The sequence below is a fragment of the Theropithecus gelada genome, chromosome 6 (genome assembly GCF_003255815.1).
Source record: "Theropithecus gelada isolate Dixy chromosome 6, Tgel_1.0, whole genome shotgun sequence".
Lineage (NCBI taxonomy): Eukaryota > Metazoa > Chordata > Mammalia > Primates > Cercopithecidae > Theropithecus > Theropithecus gelada.
In genome coordinates this window covers 34,233,028-34,259,996 of record NC_037673.1, presented here as the reverse complement: position 1 = coordinate 34,259,996, position 26,969 = coordinate 34,233,028, and the positions used below count along the sequence as shown (strand labels likewise).

General features: G+C 45.0%; 1 protein-coding gene across 2 annotated transcripts in view; it reads right to left on the bottom strand.

Annotated features, from left to right (window-relative positions):
• Window positions 1-19,776, bottom strand: part of RAI14 (retinoic acid induced 14) — a 173,790-nt gene extending 154,014 nt beyond the window's left edge. For both annotated transcript variants that reach the window (XM_025387839.1, XM_025387842.1), the window contains exon 1: window positions 19,538-19,776. The gene's annotated coding sequence lies outside the window, so the exon portion shown is untranslated. The remainder of the gene's footprint in view (window positions 1-19,537) is intronic.
• Window positions 19,777-26,969: the final 7,193 nt, after the last annotated feature.

Sequence of the window (26,969 nt, the reverse complement as noted above, 5' to 3'; positions counted from 1 at the left end):
TAGAGGCTTGCTGTCTTGCCCAGGCTGGTCTTGAACTGCTGGCCTCAAATGTTCCTCCAGCCTGTGCCTCCCAAAGTGCTGGGATTAGAGGCATGAGTCACCACGCCTCAGGATTCTATTTCTAAGACATGTCTAGAAAAGGTAAATTTATAAAGACAAAAAGTTGATTGGTGGTTGTCCAGGGCTGGGAACACTAATAGGAAGTAATTGCAAATGCCATAAAGGATCTTTCTGGGGTAAGGGAAATGTTCTAAAACTAGATGGTGGTGATGACTGCAAAATTCTGTTAATTTACTAAAAGTCGTTGAACTGTATACTAAAATTAGTGAATTTTACAGAAAATAAGTTCTATCTCAGTGAAGTTGTTCTCAAAAAGATGCAATGGCCCGGGCACGGGTGGCTCACGCCTGTAATCCCAGCACTTTGGGAGGCAGGAGCAGGTGGATCACGAGGTCAAGAGATCAAGACCATCATGGCCAATATGGTGAAACCCCATCTCTGCTAAAAATACAAAACTTAGCTGAGTGTGGTGGTGCAGGCCTGTAGTCCCAGCTACTTGGGAAGCTGAGGCAGGAGAATCACTTGAACCCGGGAGGTGGAGGTTGCAGTGAGCTGAGATCATGCCACTGGACTCAGGCCTGGTGACAGAGCGAGACTCAGTCTCAAAAAAAAAAAAAAAAAAAAAAAAAGACCCAATGAAGGCTGAGCATGGTGGCTCACGCTTGTAATCCCAGCACTTTGGAAGCCCGAGGCAGGCAGATCACCTGAAGTCAGGAGTTCAAGACCAGCCTGGTCAACATGGCGAAACCCCATCTCTACTAAAAAATACAAAAATTAGCCAGGCATGGTAGCGGATGCCTGTAATCCCAGCTACTACATGGGAGGCTGAAGCAGGAGAATTACTTGAATCTGGGAGGCGGAGGTTGCAGTGAGCTGAGATCACGCCACTGCACTCCAGCCTGGGCAACAGAATGAGACTCTGCCTCAAAAAAAAAAAAAAAGATCCGATGCAAAGAGCAAAAGGGAGGCCCATATACAAAGAAATTGGTAATGAAAAATATCTTTAGAGTGAGTAAGAGAACAGGTTCTATTCAGGGTTATATTTAATCCCTGTTGTTAACCTAGAAAGAATGAATTGCCAAAAGTTGGCTTACTACATATTCATTGGTTCTTTGACTCAGTTTTGAAATAAGGAAACTCGGGCTCTCACATTCTGGAATGTTGGAGACGTCATTTACAATGATCGCAGTGGTGCCATTTGGCTTGTGAATCTCTTTCCTTACCCAGGCATCCAGTGTCTTAATACTTTTCAGAATAAGGAATATATAAATATGTTAATGACATAGATTCTGTGAATTCTGATGCCCTAGGAGTAAGGGAGTGGATGGAAAGTCCAGAAATTATTTCTGCTGCCCCAACTATCATATTTGGACATTATTCAAACACTGTGTATTCAATAAAAGGATTTTTTTTGTCTGCAGTTCAACAGAGAGGGGGTGCTGGCTCATGTGAAGGCAGGCCTCCCATTTCCTTGAGCAGAACACTGTGGCCTGGTACTCCAGTAGTGGATCCATGAGGGGTCAGATCAACAGGGCCCAGCCTGCCCTCCTACCCTCCCCACCCACTCCAACCAGGTCATTTTGGCAATAGCTGCTCCCCTAGAGATGGAAATGTATCCTCATCAGGGCTATTCAGAGACTCCAGGATTTTTAGATTTGGGGGAGGGGAGGTAGACCTTCCTCTCTGGGTAAGAACTGGGAAACCAGGAGCCTGGTAGCTGCCCAAGACCCAGTCCTAGCTGGTTTGAGAGAGGGAACCAGGGGCGGTGGTGGGAACAGGGTTGGGGCACTGATTCCAGGGATCCCTGAGGTCCTGCTATAGCCAAACCCTTTTAGCACAGGATGTGGGGTCACATAAGGCAAGGTACGCCCCTTCTAGCCTAAGCTATTCCAAGTTGGGTCTCTGACACTTGCCCTCAGGCACCAAAGTATTTGTCAGTACTCTTAGGCTGCAAGTGACAGAGACTCAACTCAGATGCCACAGTAAAAGAGGTGCCTTGATCTTCAACAGCACAATTGCAGGTTGCATTTCAGTCTGTTCAGCCCATTCCTGAAGTCAACAGCTAAATTTACTTCATGAAGCTACAGAAGTGAAATATATAATAGGATGACCTACAGTGTCCCCTTTGAATCTGCAGGTTAAGGAGGGCATGTTTATCATTCACTTGTTTGGCTATTCGCTGCTTGTGGATCTGTCCTGCCCCACTGCCCTCACACAGCCTCACCTCCTAAGTCCTCCATTCATGACCCTCCTCTAACATCAGTGTAGTCACTGAAGGAGACCTTGCTGGCAATCCAAGTGTGAGTCTTCTGGGCTAATTCCATTCTGAAAGTAAGTACTGCTCTTTGGCTCTCCTATAGAAATCAGGCCAACAATGGAAACAATCACAATTAACTCGAAGTGAATAGCATTAAATGATTTTCTTTTTTTTTTTTTTTTTTTTTTTTTGAGGGGGAGTCTCGCTCTGTCGCCCAGGCTGGAGTGCAGTGGCGCGATCTCGGCTCACTACAAGCTCCGCCTCCCGGGTTCACGCCATTCTCCTGCCTCAGCCTCCCGAGTAGCTGGGACTACAGGCGCCCGTCACCATGCCCGGCTAATTTTTTGTATTTTTAGTAGAGACAGGGTTTCACCGTGTTAGCCAGGATGGTCTCGATCTCCTGACCTCGTGATCCGCCCGTCTCGGCCTCCCAAAGTGCTGGGATTACAGGCATGAGCCACCACGCCCGGCCACATTAAATGATTTTTAAACCCTCAAGAAATAAAAAAGCCACTGTAACAGCTGGGTTTAAGAGGTAATGGTGCTTGGGGTCTGGAGATAGGAGTGGACCCTATCTTCTCTGCTCTCCTGGGACTTGACTCCGCAGAACTGAGGGAGTACAAAGGAAGGAAACAAGGAAGCTTGTTTCCCTTGAGTACATACTAAGGAGAAATAGGAAAAACAAAACCCTCAGGATAGGCAGAAACAATGTAAGAAGGACAGATGGTAGAGAAGCTGCCTTTGGTATGGGGTGAGAAGGGGTGCTGGGGCTCAGCTGGACCAGGAGACCTCAATGCCTAATGATAAATAGCAGTTAATCCTTGAATAGTGGTGAAGGTATGGTATGAAAACACACTGTCACCCTAATTTATTCTAAACAAGACACCTGGAAGAGACACCACCTAACCAAAGCATCAACCCCCAGGGGCCATGCCAGCCTGGATTTGCCACACTACAAATAGAAAAGCCTTTCAGATATTTTTCCATCGCAAGCTGCAGGCTGTTCTGGGCCATGGGGGCAGCTAGATCCACCTGCCTGATAAAGACAAACTCCTGTAAACTAAATTTGAAACCCTAGACTTTCTTTCAATTTTCAACCACCTTCTGTGTGCAGACATAAAAAGCAAACAGCACTAACATGAAGGACGGGGAATGCTTCCACTAACCAGTAAAGACTGAATATGCTCCCCCCGCGCCCCACACATATCCACAAACCTACATACCTTGCATCGAATGCAAGAGTTTTACACGGTGATAGCATTAAGGCTACTCAAGAACTTACAGTTTATGAGAAAAGATAAGAAGCCTCTAATTTCTTACTCATGTCATATGCACTGAATCCCAACTAGAAGCCAAGTACACAAATGATACAGAAATATGGACCATAGGACCCCAGCCTACAAAATCATTGTGTGTGTTTTTTTTTAAATAAAAAGTCCACATGGGTTAATGCACTTGCACAAAAGTTTTGTAAACCTAACACTCAAATGTCTATTATACCATGTATAATTAGTTTGTGATAAAGCTATTGTAATTCTCTACAGAAATGCTTAAAGCTAAGGGCAAAATCCCAGTTAACTGGGTAAGAGGGAGCTTAATCAAATATGCATTTATTGAGAACATTCTAGATGTCAGGTGGAGTGGGGTTACAGGACCTATAAGAAGACATATTATTTAGACCAGTACTGTCCAGTACTATAGCCACATGTGGCCTCTGTGCATTTGAAATGTGACTAGTGCAAATTGAGATGCACTGTAAATGGGATTTATACAATGGATTTCAAAGACTAGTAAAAAAGAATGTCAACTCCATTATTAGGAAGTTTTATATGGATTACATATTGGAAATAATATTTTGGATATACTAGCTAAAATTATTAAAATTAATTTCATTTTTTAAAAACTTTTTATTGTGACCACTAGACAATTTACTATGATTTATGTGGCCTGCATTAGTGGTTTGCTTGCATTTTTATTAGACAGTAATGATTTAGATTTTTCCCTCAAGCACATAGCATCTTATTATTAATACTAACAAAGCAGATGTAAAATTAAGCAGAAAATGTATATGCTCCCAGCTTTAACATTCACTTACTATCATAAGATCACAAAACAAATCTCGCAAATAATGGAGGTTAATAATTAAACAATGATTGATAGTTGTAATTTAAGAGATGCACTCTGCCACACATAGAAAGGATAATTAGCCCACAATTTTATTTCACTTAAAGGCTGATGGACTCCTAGTGTATGCAAACTCAACTATTACCCTGTTGCTGAGAAGACCATGTCTGTCTATGAAAGGGCTAGTTTACCACTCTGGGAATCTCCTGTATTCTCTTCCCCCTTACGTGGTGCCAAAAGACCATCCTCAATTAGGGCTGACAAAGGGGCACCCACGGGGCTACATTTATCCTCTTTACTGTTAAGAAGCTATAGCTTTGACTTACTGTACAGCATCTAACAAAGTAAGACTGTGTTAGCTTATCCCATTCCCAAGTTTTCTGTAGTGGAGGCTGAAAACTCCAAAAACACAAAAACAAAAAACAAAAAACTATTACCCTGTTATATACTATTCAGAAAACATGTCTATGTTTTTCTCTATCAACATTTGGAAAATTTTGCCAAAAAATCAATAGGAAATTAAATATACCATTGCTTCATGCTAAGAGCTACCACTTTTGGTTTAACCAAGATGTTACTACTCTGTGTCTACATTATGGTGGTAGCAACAAAAGTTCTCTGGTGAGACTGAGGACCTCGTTAATACAATCTGGAATAAGATAAGACTGGGGACTAATAAAAGAACTACATCTTTAGATTGTCCACATTACACAATGACATAATAATAGAAGGGTAAATAGGGAGAATGCTAATACAGAGAAACAGTTGCAAACTGAACAGAAGACACAAGGCAGATGTATTACAATAACATGTGGGGCAACCTCTCTTTATTGCTATAGATTATAACGGCAGAAATAATCATGTTGGCCAATATATCAGCAGTTCTTTAAACGTAGGGTGATAAAGAACATGATGACATTAGCAATGATAATAACAGCCACAATAGCGATCCTTTAAAGATTACTTTGCAAAATTTTATTTTTAAAATTATTTTATTATAAATGAATATCATCTCATTTAATGCCCACAAGCACTTCAGAATTAGATGCTATTGTTATTATTCTCAGCTTCCAGACTAGGAAATTGCAGCACAGAAAGTTTATTTAGCCAAAGGGGCATAGCGTATAAATAGAGGAGGCTAGATTAAACTAAGGTTCAACTTCCAAGCCCAATACGTGACACTGGGCTGCACGTGAGACAACACTAGTAATTTTTAAAAGTCTGGCCAACAGACCAATCTTTTTAGTACTTAAAAGAAAAAAATCAGTTGCCTTCAAAGATGGAACGAGTCCTCAGAATTGCTGCTGGCACACAGAGGTCCCTCTAGGAAACGTGAATGGACCAGTTTGCAAAAGGCATTCCTTCTGGCTGTTGGTCCTCACTCACACACCCCTGCCTCACTGGAATGGAGGTAGCACCTTTATTTCTTTGTTCTCACATGGAGAGCATACGCTTAAGGAATAATTTTACACAAAGTCAATAACAGAGAAAATATAAAGATAATTATAGACAAGTGAAATGGCTATTTTTACATTAGCCTGGGCTGACAGCAGACTGGGATGGAGGTTTCCATGTCTTGGCAACAATTTGGAAAAGCAGAACGTTTAGATACTTATGTACTTCTGTAACATTAGGACATTTCTGTTCCTTAAGAAATTATTCCATCCTGCACAACTCTCTCTAGCCTATAAAGAAGAAAATACTGCAATTTTTCAGGACAATCTAAGCACTGATGCTACACAAGTGGAATCCTGAAAAACATCACCCAGCGAGACAAGAATGGGGCAGAGGTGCTATTGTTCAGGAAGCCACACACAAAAGCGTCCGCAGCCCGCAGCCTGCCACCTGAGCCTGTAGTACTTATCACCAGGACAGCGTGAGTCGCTCCCTGTTTCTTTTGCCACAGTGGATATAAACACCTACTTTCAATTTATTTGATCAAAGAGGCATCGAATCAAATACCCTTTGTTGTAGGGGCTATGCACTTAAAATAATCAGGGGTTGTTTTAAAGAAGAGACGGAAAGCAAGCCTGCTGCCAAACAAGGCACAAACACTAACAAAGCCATCAACAGATTGGCTGGGAGACAGATAGGTATCACTTGGAGGAAATCGGTGCATCGTGTGCCTGTCTCATTAGGCTTTTAGAGACTGTAGAAGAAGAGCAATTGCAAAAGGAAACCAATAGCACACCCAACACTGTGTAAAGTTGTATACCACAGAAAGAACCTAATTACTGGCTGGGTGTGGTGGCTCACGCCTGTAATCCCAACACGTTGGGAGGCCAAGGCAGGGGGATTACGAGGTCAAGAGATCGAGACCATCCTGGCCAAGATAGTGAAACCCCGTCTCTACTGAAAATACAAAAATTAGCTGGGCGTGGTGGCGCATGCCTGTAGTCCCGGCTACTCAGGAGGCTGAAGCAGGAGAATCGCTTGAACCTGAGAGGCAGAGGCTGCAGTGAGTCAAGATGGTGCCATTGCACTCTGGCCTGGGGACAGAGCAAGACTCTGTCTCAAAAAAAAAAAAGAACCTAATTACCTAGGAATTTATCAAGATTGCTGAGAGGCTGTATGCATCATGAAGTTAGTGGCAGACAAGAGTTTTTCCTCAAAAAACAAAAACACTCCAAGAAAATCTTGGATGGTAAGTATATGGATATTGACGACAGTTTCCATGCCTACATTTTAAATAGTTTTTTTTTCCCAATTTAAAAAAGCTCATAAGAAATGTGAAATGTTTTTCTCAAAAGAGAAAAATGATATCAACTCCAAAGAAAATCTAAGAAATTTTTTTATTTCTTTAAACAAAGACCCAAGAAGGTTGTGAGAGCATTTGAATTAACTTGTACCCATGATAAATAGAAACCCGGCCTGAAGTGGGGCTGTGCTTGGAGACAGAAAGATGGAATACTCAGCACCCTGCCTGGTGCTACGGCCTCCTAACAAGTTAAATAAAGGATGCTGAACCCTTCCTGGGGCCCACTTTTTTTTTTTTTGAAACATTCTCGCTCTCTTGCCCAGGCTGGAGTGCAATGGCGCAGTCTTGGCTCACTGCAACCTCCGCCTCCCGGTTCAAGTGATTCTCATGCCTCAGCCTCCTCCCAAGTATCTGGGATCACAGGCGCGTGCCACCATGCCCAGCTAATTTTTGTATTTTTAGTGGAGACGGGGTTTCACCATGTTGGCCAGGCTCATCTCGAACTCCTGACCTCAAGTGATCCACCCGCCTCAGCCTCCCAAAGTGCTGGGATTACAGGTGTGAGCCCACCCCTGTCTTGGCTGCCTTTCTTAGAGAAGAAAGAAAATGCAGCCAGTTGTCCATGAGCCTCCTGGCTCACAAGTTCCCACATCCTCTGGGTGGCTGAGAAGAGGCCACTGTGTATGGCTGTCCTCTCTCAGCAACAGAAATAATTCCTCCCATGTTTGAAAAAGGATCAATCACCAATATGTCAGTTTTCGTGGGAGGAGATGTTCAAATTACTTGAGCATTCTTGTCAAATTAAGAGGCTCAGCACGGAATCTGTCAACTCACCAACAAAGTCCTACAAACATTTGTTACGTGGTTCTTACAGCCAAGGGCCTGGGTCCTGTACCTCTTCTGACCTCCATGCTGCCGCTCAATGCCATTGGCCTCCCCAGAGCTCCCAATATTCACCCTCTTCTTTGAGGTGAATTGTCCAAGTCTCTACAAGTCTTCTGCACTTAAGACTTAGGAGTCTTTCCTCAAAAATCAAAAGTAGCCCAAGGAAATTCTGGATGGTAAATATATAGTTATTGGCTATAATTTCTATACCTACGTTTTCAATAGTTCTTTTCCAGTGCAAAAACAAAAAACAAAAAACAGGCTCAGGCAGGGCATGGTGGCTCATGCCTATAATCCCAGCATTTTGGGAGGCTGCAGCAGGCGGATTGCTTGAGCTCAGTTTGAGACCAGCCCAGGTAACATGATGAAACCCCATCTCTACAAAAATACAAAAATTCACCAGGAGTGGTGGTACACACCTGTAGTGCCAGCGACTAGGGAGGCTAAGGTGGGAGGACTGCTTGAGCCCAGGAGGTCAAGGCTGTGGTGAGCTAAGATTGTACCATTGCACTCCAGCCTAAGGGACAGAGCGAGATCCTGTCTCAGAAAAAAAAAAAAAGAAATGTGAACATTTTCTCAAAATAGAAAAATGATATCAATTCCAAATAACAATTATAATTAGCTACATACAGGACTCTCAAGGTCACTGTTGACCTGTGAGAGAGACAGAAAATTACAATGTGTAGAAGTGCAGCGCTAAGCAGCCAGTACTAGGGTCTCATCCATCTCTGCCTCTCATTAACTGTCCCTTTCCAAGGGGCCATTTCTCTAGGCCTCAGCCTTATCTGTGAAAAGAATTCCCTCCCACCACCGCCACCCCATTCCCACCACTAACAGTCGCCTTGTACTGTGGCAGATTGCGACCATATCTAACCTGGCTAAAACTCTTAAGTCCTCGAGGGCAGGGCTTGTCATTCATCCAGAGATCTTCTAATACCCAATTATCCCATCAGCACATACCGGGAAACCTAACAATGACTAAACCTAACAATGACTACACCAGCCCTGATCTTGCTCAGGGACAGGCCAGCAGCAAGGTGCCTATGGCAGAGAAGGTGCTCAAGTCAATTACAATGACCCATCCAAAGAGCTTTTGTCAGGTCAGGCAGGCAGCCTCTGTTACAGGCAGATCCGCAGCCCTTTTTTGCAGCCCTTTTTGCCGGTTTTTGACTGAAATGGCTTGAGGATGTCACCCAAGGTGAACGCTGATAGAAACAGCTCTAAGTACAGCTGACATGACGGTCCCTTCCCCCATGCACAATACTTCCCACAGAAGCATGTTTTCCTCCAGAAGAGCAGGCTTCCAGCTGAGGGTCAGTTCCCCAACTAGAAGTGTGGCCCTGTCTTCTTCAGGTCCCCATCAAGACAGCCCCATCAGGCTGGGGGGCCAAGAAAAAAAGGGTAAAGCGAAGAGCCAGTTGGGGATACTTCCCCCACTGGGCTGAGCAGCCAAAGGCCTACCTGTGAGCCTAGGAGTACTGCCAGGGGGTGCCCGGGACACCTGCTGTGAGCCTAGGAGTGCTGTCGGAGGCTGGGACATCTGTGAGCCTAGGAGTGCTGTCGGGAGGCTGGGACATCTGTGAGCCTAGGAGTGCTGTCCGGAGGCTGGGACATCTGTGAGCCTAGGAGTACTGTCAGGGGGTGCCTGGGACATCTGTGAGCCTAGGAGTGCTGTCAGGAGGCTGGGACATCTGTGAGCCTGGGAGTGCTGTCGGGAGGCTGGGACATCTGTGAGCCTAGGAGTACTGTCGGGAGGCTGGGACATCTGTGAGCCTAGGAGTACTGTCGGGAGGCTGGGACATCTGTGAGCCTAGGAGTGCTGTCAGGGGGTGCCTGGGACATCTGTGAGCCTAGGAGTGCTGTCAGGAGGCTGGGACATCTGTGAGCCTAGGAGTACTGTCAGGGGGTGCCTGGGACACCTACTGTGAGCCTAGGAGTATTGTCAAGTGGGGTGCGGGACATCTCCTGTGAACCTATGAGTATTGTCAGGTGGGGCCTGGGACATCTCCGTTCTCTCCTGTTAACAGCAAAACTGGGAAACTGTTGCCAGCAAAAGCCGGAGACAGAGCAGACCCAACTCCTTGGGGTGAGAAACTTAAGACATATCCTTAGAATTCATCAGATCTCTGTGAAATAGTCATACTACAAAACCACCTTTTCATTGCATCTAAATTGCATTTTATTACATCCAATAGAAATAGATCCTAAAAATGGTCAATAGTATGTAGATTGGTTGACATAGCAACCGATGACTAGTTTTCAAATTTAGAGTATAAAACCCACAATTATTACTTTTCACTCATGTATGATAGGTTATCAAACTGTCCTGGGGGATAGCGGCACATGATAGAAAAATAGAAAAATAGAGCCCTTGTAATTGTATTCTCAAACTTTGAGAATTGTATTCTCAAACCTTGAGAATTGTATTCACAAACTTTGGTCAGTATGGGTTCTTAACCTGGGTATTCCAAAGAGGTTTATAAATGGCCTTAGGGCAAGAAGTTCCATGAAACTCATGAGACTGATAAAAATTATGCATTTATAGCATCATTGTACATACATCAGATTCTCCAAGGAAGAATGGTCCAAAACCCTCATCAGATTTGCAAGTGCCCAGCTATGCCTCACGAATATTTAAGAATCACTGCTAGATGGTCTTCTTCTCTGGTTTGCAAATGGATTCCCCTTAGAGGGGAAAAAGAAAAGGAAAAAAAAGAAAAACACTTTACTCTGTGATGCCCTAGTACAAAAGGAAGCTTCTCCCACCTTTTATTCCCCACCAGTTAACACTGCCAGTTTTCTGAGTGTCTGTCACTTCAGCCAGCAAAAGGAACTAGACAGACTTAGTGAAAGTGAAAAGAGGCTACTTGTTAGTTTTAGAGTTATTACCTCTTTGATAAGAACAGCTAAATTAAGTAAACTGATTGCATAAACGTGGAACCAACCCAAATGCCCATCAATCAATGAGTGGATAAAGAAACTGTGGTATATATGTATGATGGAATACTACTCAGCCATAAAAAGGAGCAAATTAATAGCATTCACAGTGACCTGGATGAGATTAGAGACTATTATTCTAAGTGAAGTAACTCAGGAATGGAAAGCCAAACACCGTATGTTCTCACTCATAAGTAGGAGCTAAGCTATGAGGATGCAAAAGTATAAGAATGACACAATGGACTTTGGGGACTCAGGAAGAAAGGGTGGGAAGGGAGTGAGGGATAAAAGACTACAAATAGGATGCAGTGAATACTGCTCGGGTGATGGGTGCACCAAAATCTCACAAATCACCACTAAAAAACTTACTCATGTAACCAACCACCACCAGTTCCCCAATAACCTATGGATAAGAATATCTTATCGATAGCAATACCTAAAATGGATATGTAAAATTAAGTTGAGCTTTAAAAGGTAATATAATAAATAAGTGTAAGGGAAACTGGTTCCTTGATAATAAGCTTTGGTGTTCACTAAATGTCATGGTTTTTTTTTCTTTTTTTTGAGACAGTGTCTTGCTGTCACCCAGGCTGGAGTGCAGTGGTGTGATCTTGGCTCACTGCAATATATATACACTTCTTTTTTTTTTAAGTAGATACGGGCTTTTGCCATGTTGCCCAGACTGACCTCCAACTCCTAAGCTCAAGTGGCCTGCCCTCCTCGGCCTCCCAAAGGGCTTGGATTATAGGCCTGAGCCACTGTGTCTGGCCTAAATGTCAATTTAAGAAAAATAAATAAATAAATAAATAAATAAATAAATAAATAAAGAAGGAAATAAAAAAAAGAACCCATGTATTTCCTTCCACTGTACAATAAGCTTCTTGGACTATAATCACCTTTTCTCACAACTAGGTTCTGTTTATTTAGAAGCAGGGATTAGCAAATCATGAAGAACTTCCCAAAGGTGTCCCCTTGCCCAGGTGTGACATATGGTCATGGAATTCGACAGCCAGACTGTAATTTCCTGTGAACGACATTCGCTACAGAAGGGACTGGCCTAGATCACAAGTACGGTTAGATGAGGTGACACTGATCACAAAAACTCAGCGGGTGAATCAATCAAGACACGATGCACAAACTTCCCCAAAAAGTAGATAAGGAGGAAAAGTGTTTCTTTCACATCTTCTGAACTTCGACTTGGTACTTCCCTGCTGATTTCTGCCTTTTGATTATTGTTTAATTCTCCTCTAGACTAGGAGAGCTCTATATCTGATGACCGCCATGAGGGGTTTAACGACTTCTGAGGCAGGAGTAGTTCAGAGATGTTAATCTCCTATTGTGTGGCAGATACTCTACTGGGCACATAGAATATAAAATTGAAGAACAAGGCATGCTTCCTTCAATCGAATAGAAGAATGTTCTGTTTTGTTTTAAAACACATGGTTAAGTCAGTAAAGTTACTTTTTATTTGTGTTTTTTTATTTTTTATGATAGGGTCTTTGTTGCCCATGCTGGAGTGTAGGGGTGAGATTTCAGCTCACTGCAACCCTCGATCTCGTGGGTTCAGGTGATCCTCCCACCTCAGCCTCCTGGGTAGCTGGGACTGCAGGAATGCACCACCATGCCCAACTAAGTTTTGTATTTTTTGTAGAGACGAGGTTTCGCCATGTTGCCCAGGCTGGTCTTGAACTCCTGGGCTTAAGCGATCTTCCTGCCTCAGCTTCTCAAAGTGCTAGGATTACAGGTGTGAGCCACCATGCCTGGGCAAAAGTTACTTTTTAAAATACTGATGAGATTTGCTGATATCTCTCAGTAGGTCTGATATCAAAGACGAGGCTAATTTCTTTGTTCATTGTAGCTGAACATTGTAGATGGCTAGAGCTAGAAAATTGACATTTGATGAACAATCTTTATCTTTTGTTGAACCACCTGTACTTTTCAGCTCATGACTAACTACAAATCGAAGAGAAGTCTCTTTAGACTGGGCGTGGTGGCTCATGCCTGTAATCCCAGCACTTTCGGAGGCCAAGGTAGATGGATCACTTGAGGTCAGGAGTTCGAGATCAGCCAACATGGTGAAACCCCATCTCTACTAAAAATACAAAAATTAGCCAGGCATGGTGGCATGCACCTGTAGTCCCAGCTACTCAGGAGGCTGTGGCAGGAGAATTGATTGAACCAGATAGGCGGAGGTTGCAGTGAGCCAAGATCACCCCACTGCACTCCTGCCTGGGCAACGCAGTGAGACTCGTGTCAAAGAAAAACAAAAGGAATCTGTTTAAATTGTGCAACATTTTAATAATAATCATATAATTCTATGCTTATGGTTTTCAGCTTAAAGGTTAACTAAGCCTATCCAGATTGATAATATACCAATTTCTTTCAATATCATTTTATTACAGAGGATGTAATAAAAATTGTAAATGGCATAATTCAATATTCTAGCAATGTTTTAAAGGATATCATCAGTATCGTATACCTAATATAGTTTACTGGGAAAAAAAAAATCTAGACTCCTTTTCCCTATCACCATATAAAATACACCCAAGAGGCCTCTGATATATTTAGCTTTGTTTTGTCAGTTCCTATACCCATCATGCAAGGTAGAGAAAAATCAGTTGGCTTCTGGTGAAACAATGCACTTGTGCTATAACAGTGAATGTTTTTTGTGCCATGAATTAAGGACTGCATGATGTGGCAATTCTTAGAGTATATTTAAGTACCTTCTACATATTAGTTGCACCAAGATCTTCAGATTAAGGTCCTCATTTTCCTTCCATCATGAAAAATATAGCCCTCCTGCCCCTCCAAAAAAATCCTCATGAAGACACAAAGTCAGGGCAATGATGATGTACACTCTGCAACAATCCAACAAAATACACTTTTTTTGTTTTTAGAAATGCAGTGTGGACCAGGGGCAGTGGCTCATGCCTGTAATCCCAGCACTTCGACAGGCTGAGGCGGGAGGACCATCTGAGCCCAGGAGTTTAAGACCAGCCTGGGCAACGTAAGGAGACCTTGTCTCTATAAAAAGTAAAGAAAAATTAGGCAGGTGTGTTGGCACACGCCTGTAGTTCCAACTATTGGGGAAGCTGAGGTGGGAGGACTGGTTGAACCCAGGAGTTCCAGAACAGAGCAACACCCCATCTCAAGAAAAAAAAAAGGAATGCGGTGTGCTTGGTGTTGCTTGGGATGGCTGCTGGCCTGTTTGTGCAGATGTCGTATGGAATATCGTCAGCATCTATTTGTTATGCATCTTCCACATTCGTCACATTGGAACACGAGGTTATCACAAAAGGAAAGGTGCGTGTGTTCCCAAGCACCGTGTTACTTATGTTTTCCTCTAAATTCAGGATTAGGAAAATATTGGGAGAAAAGAAATCTGAAGACATAAGTGGCTTGTGGGATAAATCACATAGATTTAAAAGGAGTGGTTTCCCCAGAAGACATATGTTTTCTTACCCTGGAGGAACCTGTGAATATGAGACATGGTGCACCTACCAGCACAAGTTAGGATATCCAGTAGGTGTTAAAGGGGAAATTCCACAGAGAAAATCACAACAAAAAGCATGTCCATTTGTTCAGCAAACATCTGTTTACCTACTAGGGGTCAACATTGTTCTAGACACCATGAATACAATAGTGAACAAGAGTGGCAAACCCCGTGCCTTTGTGGAGCTCATAATCTAGTATAGAATACTAATATAAATTACAGGTTGAGTATCCCTAATCCAGGAATCTGAATCTGAAATGCTTTAAAGTCCGAAACTCTTGGAGCACCTACATGACACCAAAGGAAAGACCCATTGGAGCACTTCAAATTTTTGAATCAGGAATGTTCAACCATGTAATACAAATACTCCAAAGATTTCAAAAATATCCAACATCTGAAACACTTCTGGTCCCAAGCATTTTGGAATAAAGAATACTCAACCTGTACATGGCAAGCTAGAAGGTGGTAAGTGCCTTGGAGGTAAATAAAGCAGAGACGAGGTTGCAGGCTGGACTGGAAGGAGGTGTCTGAGTATAACACCTCAAGGGTTGACACAGCCACACAGACGTCTAAGGGAAGTGCTTTCCAGGCAGTGGGAAGAGCACATGCAAAGGCTCTGAGGCAAGACGCCTGGAGATCCTTTTGTAGAATTCACAAGCGTGATGATGGCATATGTAACATGTGCCTGACATGAACTTAGGGGGAAAAAAAAAAAGAATGTGCCTGGCAGTTTGAAGGAATGAGGACGCCAGCGTGTTTAAATGCCTTAAACTCCTTTCAGCCTGAGGGGTTACCATCAGGGGAAAAATGCGTCACTAACGCAGCAACATTTTCAGACCCTTAGAACAGGAATGTGCCTTTGTAAATGCTTACTCCTACCCCTTAATCTTACCAAAGAAATGAGGAAGAGGAGGTTGGGTGAGTAATCCAAGGTCACACGGCCAGTGACTAGCTGAGAAAATGTTTCCGCACAAGAATCCCAAACAACACCATGGATTTGTCTCTTGCTTCAATTTTACAACGAAGAGGCACTTTTTCTTTTTCTTTCTCTTTTTTTTTTTTAAGTCAGAGTTTTCACTCTTGTTGCCCAGGCTGGAGTGCAATGGCAGGCGGGATCTCGGCTTACTGCAATCTCCACCTCCCGGGTTCAAGCCATTCATCTGCCTCAGCCTTCCAAGTAGCTGGGCTCACAGGCATGCGCCACCACACCCGGCTAATTTTGTACTTTTAGTAGAGACGGGGTTTGTCCACATTGGTCAGGTTAGTCTCGAACTCCTGACCTCAGGTGATTCACCCGCCTCAGCCTCCCAAAGTGCTGGGAGCTGAGACTGGTCTCACTCTGTCACCCAGGCTTCGATGCAGTGGTGTAATCTAGGTTCACTGCAGTCTCGACATCGGGGGCTCAAACAATCCTTCCACCTCAGCCTCCTGAGTAGCTAGGACCACAGGCACACCACCACATCCAACTACTTTTTGTATTTTTTGTAGAGGTGAGGTTTTACCATGTTTCCTAGGCTAATTTTGAACTCCTGAGCTCAAACAATCCTCCTGCCTTGGCCTCCCAAAGTGCTGGGATTACAGGCGTGCAACACTACACTAGGCCCACTTTTCTTATTTTAAAAAAAAAAAAAAAGAAAGAAAGAAAAAAGAAAAAAAATCCAGCCAACTAATGTAAACTTCTTAGAATTTAAAATTGATCAATTTCACTTTTTTAATTAACAGATAACCAAGACCATATAAGCACCCTAAATATTTGTTGAAGAATGAATAATAAATGCAATATTACCTAAACTTCATTACCCCCAGCAACTAATTGCAAAAGTGTGAAACAGAAAAATTTCTGCACAAGAAAACATATCAGGATGTTTATTGTACAAACTGTTACAGTAAAAAGAAATAAAAATAAAAATGAAAACGGAAATAGAGTGTCACTCAACAGAAAAAGTGTAACAGTAAAAAACTAGGCCAGGCACAGTGCCTCATGCACTGTGGAAGGCTCAGGTGGGAGGCTCACTTGAGGCTGAGTGTTTGAGGCCAGCCTGGACAACATAGTAAGACCCTGTCTCTATAAAAATGAAAAAAATTAGCCAGGCATGGTGGCATGTGCCTGTTGTCTCAGCCACTTTGGAGGTTGAGGCAGGAGGACTGCTTGAGCCCAGGAGGTTGAGGCTGCAGTGAGCAGTGATCACGACACTGCACTCCAGCCTGGGTGACAGAGCGAGACCCCAACTCAAACAAAAAACAGTGAAAAACCAGAAACCCTAATTTACCCTTGGCAAGGGAATAAATATACTATACTTTTTTCATACACTCGGATTCTCTGTAACAGTTAAAGTGAACAAATATCTATTAACACATGTATCTCGAAAACAAGGTAAGTTAAAAATGCAAGCTATACATAGGTAGAATTATACCATTTATGTAAAATGTTAAATACAAACCCACAGGTATTTTTTTGTGGATACACTGTAGTTCCAAACATGCTTGGGAACTATGTGCGCTAACTTCACATTAGAGGTTACCTGAGGATGGAGACAAAGGAGTAGGAATAGATCAAATATTTAAGTTATAGTTTATTTTTCCGTGGGAGGGGGCGGTGAGCATGGGGCACATATGAAAAATATTAGCAACTCTTAAACCTAGGAAGTAGAAGACAAAATGGCTTACTATACTGTTTTTATGTATGTTAGAAATATTTCATTTTATTTATTTATTTATTTATTTATTTATTTATTTATTTATTTAGAGAAGGAGTCTGCTCTGTTGCCAGGCTGGAGTGCAGTAGCCGAATCCCGGCTCACTGCAACCTCCGCCTCCCGGATTCAAGCGATTCTCCTGCCTCAGCCTCCCGAGTAGCTGGGATTACAGGCGCCCGCCACCACGCCCGGCTAATTTTTTTGTATTTTTAGTACAGACAGGGTTTCACTGTGTTGGCCAGGATGGTCTCGATCTCGTGACCTCGTGATCCGCCTGCCTTGGCCTCCCAAAGTGCTGGGATTACAGGCATGAGCCACCGTGCCCGGCCCTTATTTTTATCTTTAAAGGATGAAAAAAAAAGGAACGAAGGAAGGGAGGGAGGGGTGGAGCAAAGTGAGGCAAAAGTTGTCTACCGCATTCTATTAATTCCAAGGCCTAGTTGTTCTTAACCTCCAAACCTGCTTCTTCTTCACCTTTAAAGCCTAGGTGATAGTACGTGTACCTGCTTAGAACATGCTTTGAGAACTAGCAAACTGGAGAGAGAATTTCACTGTCAGGTTCACTACTGGTGGGCGGGACCCTACATCATTCCCCCACAGAATCCCTAGGGGGCTCAGCATCCTTTCTTTCTTTTCAATTCAGATAACAGTAATGAGATTTTCCAGCACGGTTATAATCACACCACCAGCACCACCACCACCACCTCCAAAAAGCCATAAAACAATAAATTCATTACTGAAGCATCTCAGTGAATGGAGATGAAAACTGTGCAACAGCCCAGCATGGGATAGCTCCCCCAATCTCTGTTAGGCAAGCACTGACTAAAAGATAAGAACTGGATCAATTTCCTCGCATAAAATCGACTGTCTTAAAAACCCAAGGGGAAAAAAAATCACACTTGTTAGGCATCATTAAGAAAAGATTATCAGATTATATCCATCGGTAATAAAACTCTGAGCCACAGACCGAACACAGACCTGCAGGCTGGGGACAGAGCAGCCAAAATCCAGCCTCCCTGTGATTCCTGACCTCTTCTCCAACTCTGTGCAAAGCCCGCGGAGGTGAGACTTTCTTCGCTAAGACGAGCTTCGGCTATGTCCTAGTGATGGACAGTTCCTCTCTGCCAGGCCCCTGCAGCCTTGAGACCACATTCCCCAGAGATCCGGCAACGTTTCCCCATCCCAGGCAGCTGGGCATTCTCCTCTCCCAGAAGGAAGACGGAATCCCACCCAGATCACCCGTGAGCTGCGGCGAAGAGAAGCCGCTGGTCCCGAGGCGAGGGGCCTCGAGTCCGCAGATTCCCCTCAACATCTCTGGGAGTAAAGTTGGACTTAGCTGGGCTCCTGGCAAATAAAAGGGAGCCTGGAAAGGCAGCCATGCTCAGGCCCCCGTGAGGCCACTTCGGACCCCTCCACGCTGTGCTGGGCTGCCTCTGCCTTAATTTCCCGTCTGTTGCTTCTCCAGGCTCTGAGCCCCCTCCACAAAAGGGGGATGCGAAACTCAAAGGAGTTAGCAGGTGAACCCTGCAAACAGCAGGAGCTAAACCGAGGACACCAACCAGCCCAAGAAGGCAGCGAAGGTGGTTGAGGACAACACCCCCTCCCCCCGCCCCAGGCAGGGGTCGCGGGACATGGCGGGCGCCTTTCTGGTGGCTCCACGTCCTCCTTCCTCCCGAAGTCCCGGAGGCCCCGAGTCTGCCCTAACTCCAGCATCCGTCCTCCCTGAGCTGTGGCGGGGAAAACAAGGCAGGGGGCAGGGGGCAGGGGGCAGGGGCAGGCCCAGAGGGGTCTCGCCCCCGCCTTTGGGCCGGCCGAGGGGCTCCCTGGAGTCAGAGGAGGAACAATAGCGGACCCCTAGTCCCAGAAGCCACCCGGAGTCTCCCGCTCGCACCTCCCTCCCCACCTCCTCCAAGTTCAGCCTGGAGGCGGATTGGGCTCAGCAGCACGGACGCAGGGGGAGCGAGGCTCCGCGCGGGGTGAAGCAGGTGGGACCGGGCGCAGACTCCAGGGTGCACCTCCGGGTCTGCTCATTCATTCCCACCCGCGCTCTCTCCGCCGCAGCCCCTGCCCCGCGCCCCGCCCCAGCCGGCCTGCGAGTCGCAGAGGACCGGGGAAGAACCCTTCTCCTAACTTGGCCGGGTCCTCCCGCTCTACCCTGATCTCCACCTTCCTCCCCTTCCTCTTGTCCCCACATCTGCTCTCCGCAGACAGTTGGCGGCCGGCGGTGGACCAGGGAGAGGTGGCGGGATCCCGGCTGCAGCCTGCTCAGTCGCTCCGCCTGGGTGCAGTCCCCAGCGCCTCCCGCGCCCAAGCTCCAGACACAAAGGCGGGGACACGAGCCCGGGACCCCGCGCCGGGAGCCTCCCAACTCCGTGCCGCGAACTCACCCCATCAAGGCGGCGGCGACGCTCCCCGGACCCTGCTGGCTGCTCCACCACGCCCGCCGCTTCCCCAGGAAAACGCGGCCGCCGGGCTCGCTTCCTGCTCGGCTTCCTGTGCCGCTGTCCCTCCTCCTCCCCCGCTGCGGGGGTCAGTGGGCGCCGAGCTCCAGGGCTGGGCGGGCGGGGCGGGGGCAGCGGCAGCACCACCACGTGGCCGCCGGGCGCCGGCCCCCGCCGACCTGGATCCAGCGGGAGCGGGAAGGGAGGCGCTAATCATTCCCCTCCCATTCCACCCCGCGCGGCCCCAAATTCCGCGAGTCAGGTGACCTGGCCCCGGGCTCCGGCCCGGACCTGGGGGGGGGTGCTCCCCGCCCTCCAGCCCCCGGCGCATCCCCCGGGTCCGCGCGTCCCGGCTGTTCGTGGCTTGCTTTTAGTCTCCAGGGATCGTGGGACCCTTCTCCGCGGATCTGTTTCATCCTCTTAACCTGAAGTTAGTGGAAGCCCCCTGTACTCTGACCCCTGGGTTTAGGACGGATGAGATCCCAGATACTGTTTATTTCTGATTAACTTTCAAAGTCGTTTGTGGTAGTGGCGAGTGTTTCAAAGTCACGGATCCAAGCCCCTTCTAACCAGAATCTAAAAGGCTGTTTTCCAAAATCATTGAACAGAAAGTAAAGTAGAATGCGCTCACGTTCTCCGGACTGAACCAATTGGTTGGAGTGACTGTTTCCTAGCACTGTTTGGGTGGCAAGGCAAGACTACCACCGTTCAGTGCTGTTCTGCTCAGGAGTTAGAAAGGAGAAACCTACAGACTGAACTAACAGGCGAGATTGCGCATGGGAACGCCTTCAAAATAGTGTGTGGGAAGCCACGGGGTACAGGCTCACTGCCCCAGGTTCCTGACAGCTTCTCTCCCTATCCCAGCCCACTAAGGCCCGACCTTTGAATTACGATGGACTCCTCCATTAATTCCAAGGATTTCAAAGCTCTCTATCTACCCACTCATCTAATTTGGGCCGGCTTTTCCACGCATTCTAGTCATGCTAACCAGCTGTGACTTCAGTTCTATTCACCAAAGCTCCTCCCTTCTCCTCGTTAGCTCTGCCTCCTTTGCTCAGGGAAGAAAGCTTTCTAGAATAAATAACTGGTATTGAGTTTTTTCTGGGATCTACTGTAAGTCAATTGAACTTGAGGGTAAAAAGGCCGATTCCAACAAAATTGAAATTCATCCTAAATTTCAGCAGCATATTAACATTTATATGGCAGATTTTACCTGTTCCCTCCCCCTACTGCATCCCCTTCTCCTTCCTCCGTCTCCCTACTAGGTAACAACTTATCTCCCCTTTGACAGTTGAACTTGACAAACAAGGATCAAAAGCCTTGTAACCAGCTGCAGGGTCTTCACTTCCTACCATCATGCAGCAAAGGTTCCTTAGCCAAGTGTACACTCCCCTTCCTGTCCTTTATCCCTCTCTCAAACAAAGTCACACTGTAAAAGAAATGTGAACTGGCCAACATTCTTTTGGTTTAATGCTGGCAATTTCTACAATAGTGTTTCATTGTGATTCTTGTTAATGACATATTATAGGGTATTTAAGGGGAACATTACTGCCTGTGAGCTTTCTCCTCTATTTTTGCAGGTCAGTCTCGTTCAAGTAGGGGCAGCTGGGAGGATGGGATTTGATGCGTTACAGGTAGACAATGCTGTCTTGGAAATTCGACATGTGTGTATTCTGTAGGAACAGTTGACATTTTGAAGGAGTTAAAATATTAGACAACATTAAACAATGATTGTCTAACCTGGCACATCTGCCTTTGATTCATAGAGGTCCTGTTCCTCTTTTTTCTCCGTGCCAGCCACCTCCAAAGAGTCTACCAGCCTATCAACTCTTAGATTCCCATTGGTGGCTTGTGTATGATTCTCTGTGGTTTTTTTTTTTTTTTTTTTTTTGAGGGGGAGTCTGGCTCTGTTGCCCAGGCTGGAGTGGCGCTATCTTAGTTCACTGCAAGCTCCGCCTCCCACGTTCACGCTATTCTCCTGCCTCAGCCTCCCAAGTAGCTGGGACCACAGGTGCCCACCACCACGCCCGGCTAATTTTTTTGTATTTTTTTTAGTAGAGACGGAGTTTCACCGTGTTAGCCAGGATGGTCTCGATCTCCTGACCTCGTGATCCGCCCGTCTCGGCCTCCCAAAGTGCTGGGATTACAGGCGTGAGCCACCACACCCTGCCTTTTTTTTCTTTTTGAGACTGAGTCTTGCTCTGTTGCCCAGATTGTGCAATGTCATGATCGTGGCTCACTGCAACCTCCACCTCCCGGGTTCAAGTGATTCTCATGCCTCAGCCTCCTGAGTAGCTGGGATCACAGGCATGTGCCACCGCGCCTGGCTAATTTTTTGTATTTTTAGTAGAGATGGGGTTTCACTGTGTTAGCCAGGATGGTCTCGATCTCCTGGCCTCATGATCCACCCGCCTCGGCCTCCCAAAGTGCTAGGATTACAGGCGTAAGCCACCGCGCCCAGCCTGATTCTCCTTAGTTTATACTCCCACCTTCTAGTGTCAGCAAATCTAACTCTGGATGAGGGATCGTTGTGAAAGGATTCTTATTTTTTTTCCAGCGGTACCAAGATCCTTTTCCAGATCCCCACTTTTGAAATTCAAAGCAACTTTGTAGTCTGTAGACTGAGCATGGCAGCTGAAGTTCTGCCACCTGCAGGGGGATTAGTGGGGAAGTAGGAGGTTTAATAGCATCTTCTTATTGGTTGTGTTGCCCAGGCCTTTTAGAAATGCTAATTGGGTTCATTGGATACATTGAATACTGCCCTTTGATGACAGCCAGGACCGAGTGAAAGGGTTTGAGTTAAAGAAGCAAAAATAAAATGACCATCTAACCTGTGTGAAGTAGTAAAATCTTTTGGGAGGAGCAGTATGTTGTATTTCTTTATCCAAATAGCAAGATAACAGTGGTATAATGTGTAGTGCCATGAGAACCAAGAGCAAGGAGACTAGGTTTCCTGACCCATTTCTTTTACTTACTTGCCATTTGACCTTCACCAAGGGTTTTAACCTCCCCTGTTCCCCTTTCCTCATTGGTAAAAGGGAACATCAAACTACATGGCCTCCAAGATCTTTCTTTTCGTTTCTTTCGTTTTCTTTTTTCTCTCTTTCCTTCCCTCCCTCCCTCCCTCCCTCCCTTCCTTCCTTCCTTCCTTCCTTCCTTCCTCTCTCTCTTTCTCTCTCTCCTTTCTCTCTTTCTATGTCTCATTTTGGTGCCCAGGCTGGAGTGCAATGGCAAAATCATGGCTCACTGCAGCCTCAACCTCCGAGCTGAAGCGTTCCTCCCACCTCAGCCCCCAGCTCCCACCCCACTAGCTGGGACTACAGGTATGCACCACCATGCCTGGTTAATTTTTTTTTTTTTTTTTTGTACTTTTGGTAGAGACAGGGTTATGCCATGTTGCCCAGACTGGTCTCGAACTCCTGGGCTCAAGCAATCTGCCTGCCTCGACCTCCCAAAGTGCTGAGATTACAGGCTTGTGCCAACCATACCCGACCTTTTCCATTCTAACATCCTAAACCTAGTCTCTTACTTTGTAGGCCCTTCACAAGCAAAACTGCCCCGTCATTTCATGACGAAACATTGTTCTCTGATCACGCTAGCAGGTCAGACTTGTCAAACCAACACAACTGTAAACTCCAAAGAGGCTTGCCATGCAGGACTTCACAAGTGAAATTCATTGATTGAGTGGGCTCAATTTTTATTCTTGAGATTAAATGATATCATCCCTTTTTCCTTGCTCATCCTTCATCAATACCGGTTCTTTTTAGATTATGAGTATCTTGATTGCCCAAGTCTGAGGAACCAAAGCTAAGACTTGTTGGGATAACAAAAAACTGTCCCTGCAGGAAGAAGTAGAGAGATATCACACCAGAGCCAAAAAGTCATTCTCCACTTTATTTGGTGTTTGGTCAGGAGCTGACTGTACTTCTGGGTGTAGTTAGCGGCAGCATGATTTAGAGGAATGTGGAGGTACTGGACCCAGTCCAGATAATAGAATAAAAACGCAATAACACAATCAGAAAGTTGGAGGGAGACAATCTACCAAAAAAAGTTCAACCATTCATAGAAAAAACACTTTTTGTATTTTCCTGGGGATGTTTCCAAACAGAAGAACACTTTAACATAGGAAAATTAATAAAATAACCTTGACATTCCTTTTCATAATTAGTAAGACCATAGTAATGAAGTAACCCGCAAACACTAATTGGCTCATGGTTTTTCCACTTGCCAGGGAGTCAGCAGAGATTTCTCCAAGGGTGAGAGGCTACTACAATATTCTTCTCAGTGAGGTTGGGCATCTGTCGAGGAAACGAGGCTAAGATCTTTGGCAATAAATACATTCCAAAGACCTACATCAGTGCCCTGCTTGCAGACTGTGGCAGAGAAGCTAAGCATCTCAAACGCAGCATTATAAACCTGAGAAGGCTGTAAGACTGTCTGGTCCATTATCACACAGGAGGAATATAAATCCTTAGAACTGTGCTGGGCAGCATGTTAGCTGCTAGCCACACATGGTTACTGGACACTTGAAATGTTGCTAGTCTGAATTGTGATGTGCTGTAAATGCAATTCACACCAGATTTCAAAGGCTTAGTATTTTACAAAATGAAAAAATGCCTTACTAATAATTTTTATATCAGTCATTGAAATAATTTTGGGATGTATTGGATTAAATATATTCTCAACACTAATTTCACCTATTTCTTTTTTACTTTTAGAAATGTAGTTACTAGAAAATTTAAAAGTGTACATGGTTTACATATTTCTATTGGTTACTACTGCTATAGGAGCTAATATTAGCAGCTAACATATATTTAGCATCTATTCTATACTAAGTACTTTTCTAAGCCATGTATATATTAACTATGATGACTGTATAGTTAAATGTCTAATCTGGGACAATTTTAAGAATGAAAGAGAATGGGTAACTTCTAAGCCAGCCAGAACACTAGGACTAAAGGCATAAACTGGAACTGTCCTAAGCAAACTGGGATGCCAGGTCACCCTAATGTTAGGTTATTTAATCCATACATCAGCCCTGTAGGTGTAATTATCCCCTTGGGGCACAAGAGGAAACTGGAGCACAGAGAGATTAAGTAACTTGCCCAAAGCCACACAGCTAGTGAGTAGCAATGTTGGGATTTAAACTAGGGTAATCTGGCTCCAGAGGCATCATTCTTAACTGCTGTGCAACACTGTCTGCTTAAGAGCTGACACAGGATTGAAATTTTAGTAGGTGCAAGATTTTTCTTAATCCTCACAGCAACTTGGATGTAGTATTACCCTGTTTTCACAGGTGCAGAAACTGAGTTTCAAGTAGATCCAGCAACTTGCCTGAGTCATAAAACCAGAACGAGTGGAGCCAAGAATCTAAAGCGTGGATGTCTGACCAGAGTGGTCCTTTGAAACACTCCTCAGTATATTGTCTTCAGGCTGCCTCTATTTACAAACTCTGATATTGACCTCATTACTTCTCCCAGTTCCGCAGGCAGAAGACTGCTATGAGAGCACTTAGGACCCAGGTGACAGCAGCCTTGGAACAGGCAAACAAAAATGGAAAGCTAATCTTGGTGGCCGTCTCTTCTTCAAAAGGAACATTTTAAGATCCAAACAGCCATCAGTGTGGCCAAGTTGGTTGTTCGGCTGTGCATATCAGAAATTCCATAATATATTCTCCAATTACGGTGCTGGAGGAGGACATTATGAGGAAATCATGAATATCAAGAAGGCAGTTAATTGGTTATCAGAAGACTAAGAGAAGTGGCTTCCACAAAGCAGAGTCAGGATCAATAATGTGGCTTTTGGAGCCACAAGTACACCATGTGCAGCTTTTCTTGCTTCCTCTACAGTGTATCACAGTCTTGGCAGCCCATTTAGAATTGCCTGCTTTTAAAAATCACCAACTGCCTTGGCCCCCTACCCTAGGATACTTACTAGAGTGGTCTGGTGTGGGGCCCAGGCGTTGGTATTTTACACTCTCTCCCTAGATTATCATAAAATGGGGCCACTGTTTTATTGGTTGTCCCAGCCATGTCAGAGAATCTGGCTCTTAACTTTAGCATTGCAAGCAAAGGGAGATTAGGTAACAAGGGTGGCGTGGTTCTTGCCATGGACCTTGCAAAAGGTGATGCTCCAGAAAGATTTCTTGACAGAGTGATTCTAAACTGAGTTGCTATTTTTGTTGGTATCTCTCTGGTACATTTGTTTTCTATTATGGAGTTAAACCTGCCCTTCCGAGATTCCTGTTTTCTTCATTGAGGTCAATTTCTGCTTATGAGATACTTTGTGTTCTTTCTTTTTTTTTTTTTTTTTTTTTTTTGAGACGGAGTCTCGCTCTCTCGTCCAGGCTGGAGTGCAGTGGCCGGATCTCAGCTCACTGCAAGCTCCGCCTCCAGGGTTCACGCCATTCTCCTGCCTCAGCCTCCCGAGTAGCTGGGACTACAGGCGCCCGCCACCTTGCCCGGCTAGTTTTTTGTATTTTTTTAGTAGAGACGGGGTTTCACCATGTTAGCCAGGATGGTCTCGATCTCCTGACCTCGTGATCCGCCCGCCTCGGCCTCCCAAAGTGCTGGGATTACAGGCGTGAGCCACCGCGCCCGGCACTTTGTGTTCTTTCTTATCCAAATAGTGCACCCATAGTAAATCTGTGTACTACTGTTGCTGATGAGTTATTTCAAATCTATTAATGATTTCTTGTCTATGTTTTTCTTTTCCCTTTTTTTTTCTTTTTTCTTTTTTTTTTTTTTTTGAGATGGAGTCTCACTCTGTCACCCAGGCTGGAGTGCGATGGCACGATCTCGGCTCACTGCAACTTCCGACTCCTAGGTTCAAGCTACTCTCTCACCTCAGCCTCCCGAGTAGCTAGGGCTACAGGCATCCACCACCATGCCCGGTGAATTTTTGTATTTTTTTTAGTAGAGACAGGGGTTTCACCATATTGGCCAGGCTGGACTCGAACTCCTGACCTCGTGATTCACCTGCCTTGGCCTCCCAAAGCGCTAGGATTACAGACATGAACCACTGCGCCCGGCCTTTTTTTTTTTTTTTTGGATAAGGTCTTGTTCTGTCGCCCAGGCTGGAGTGCAGTGGTGCGACCTTGGCTTACTGCAACCCCAGGCTCAAGTGATCCTTTCACTTCAGCCTTCCCAGTAGCTGGGACTACAGGTACACACCACCACACCCGGCTTCGTTCATGTTTTTCAAAGGCTCTGTATCCATTTGGTTTCTGTTTTTCATTTTCATTCTTCCATTTTTTGTTTGCTTTCTTTAAAATCCTTAGTAGACTACATAGATTGCTTGTTGTTTTCAAAATCTATCTTTGTACTGTATGAGTTAACACTTCTTTCTTTTTTTCTTTTTCTTTTTTTTTTGAGATGGT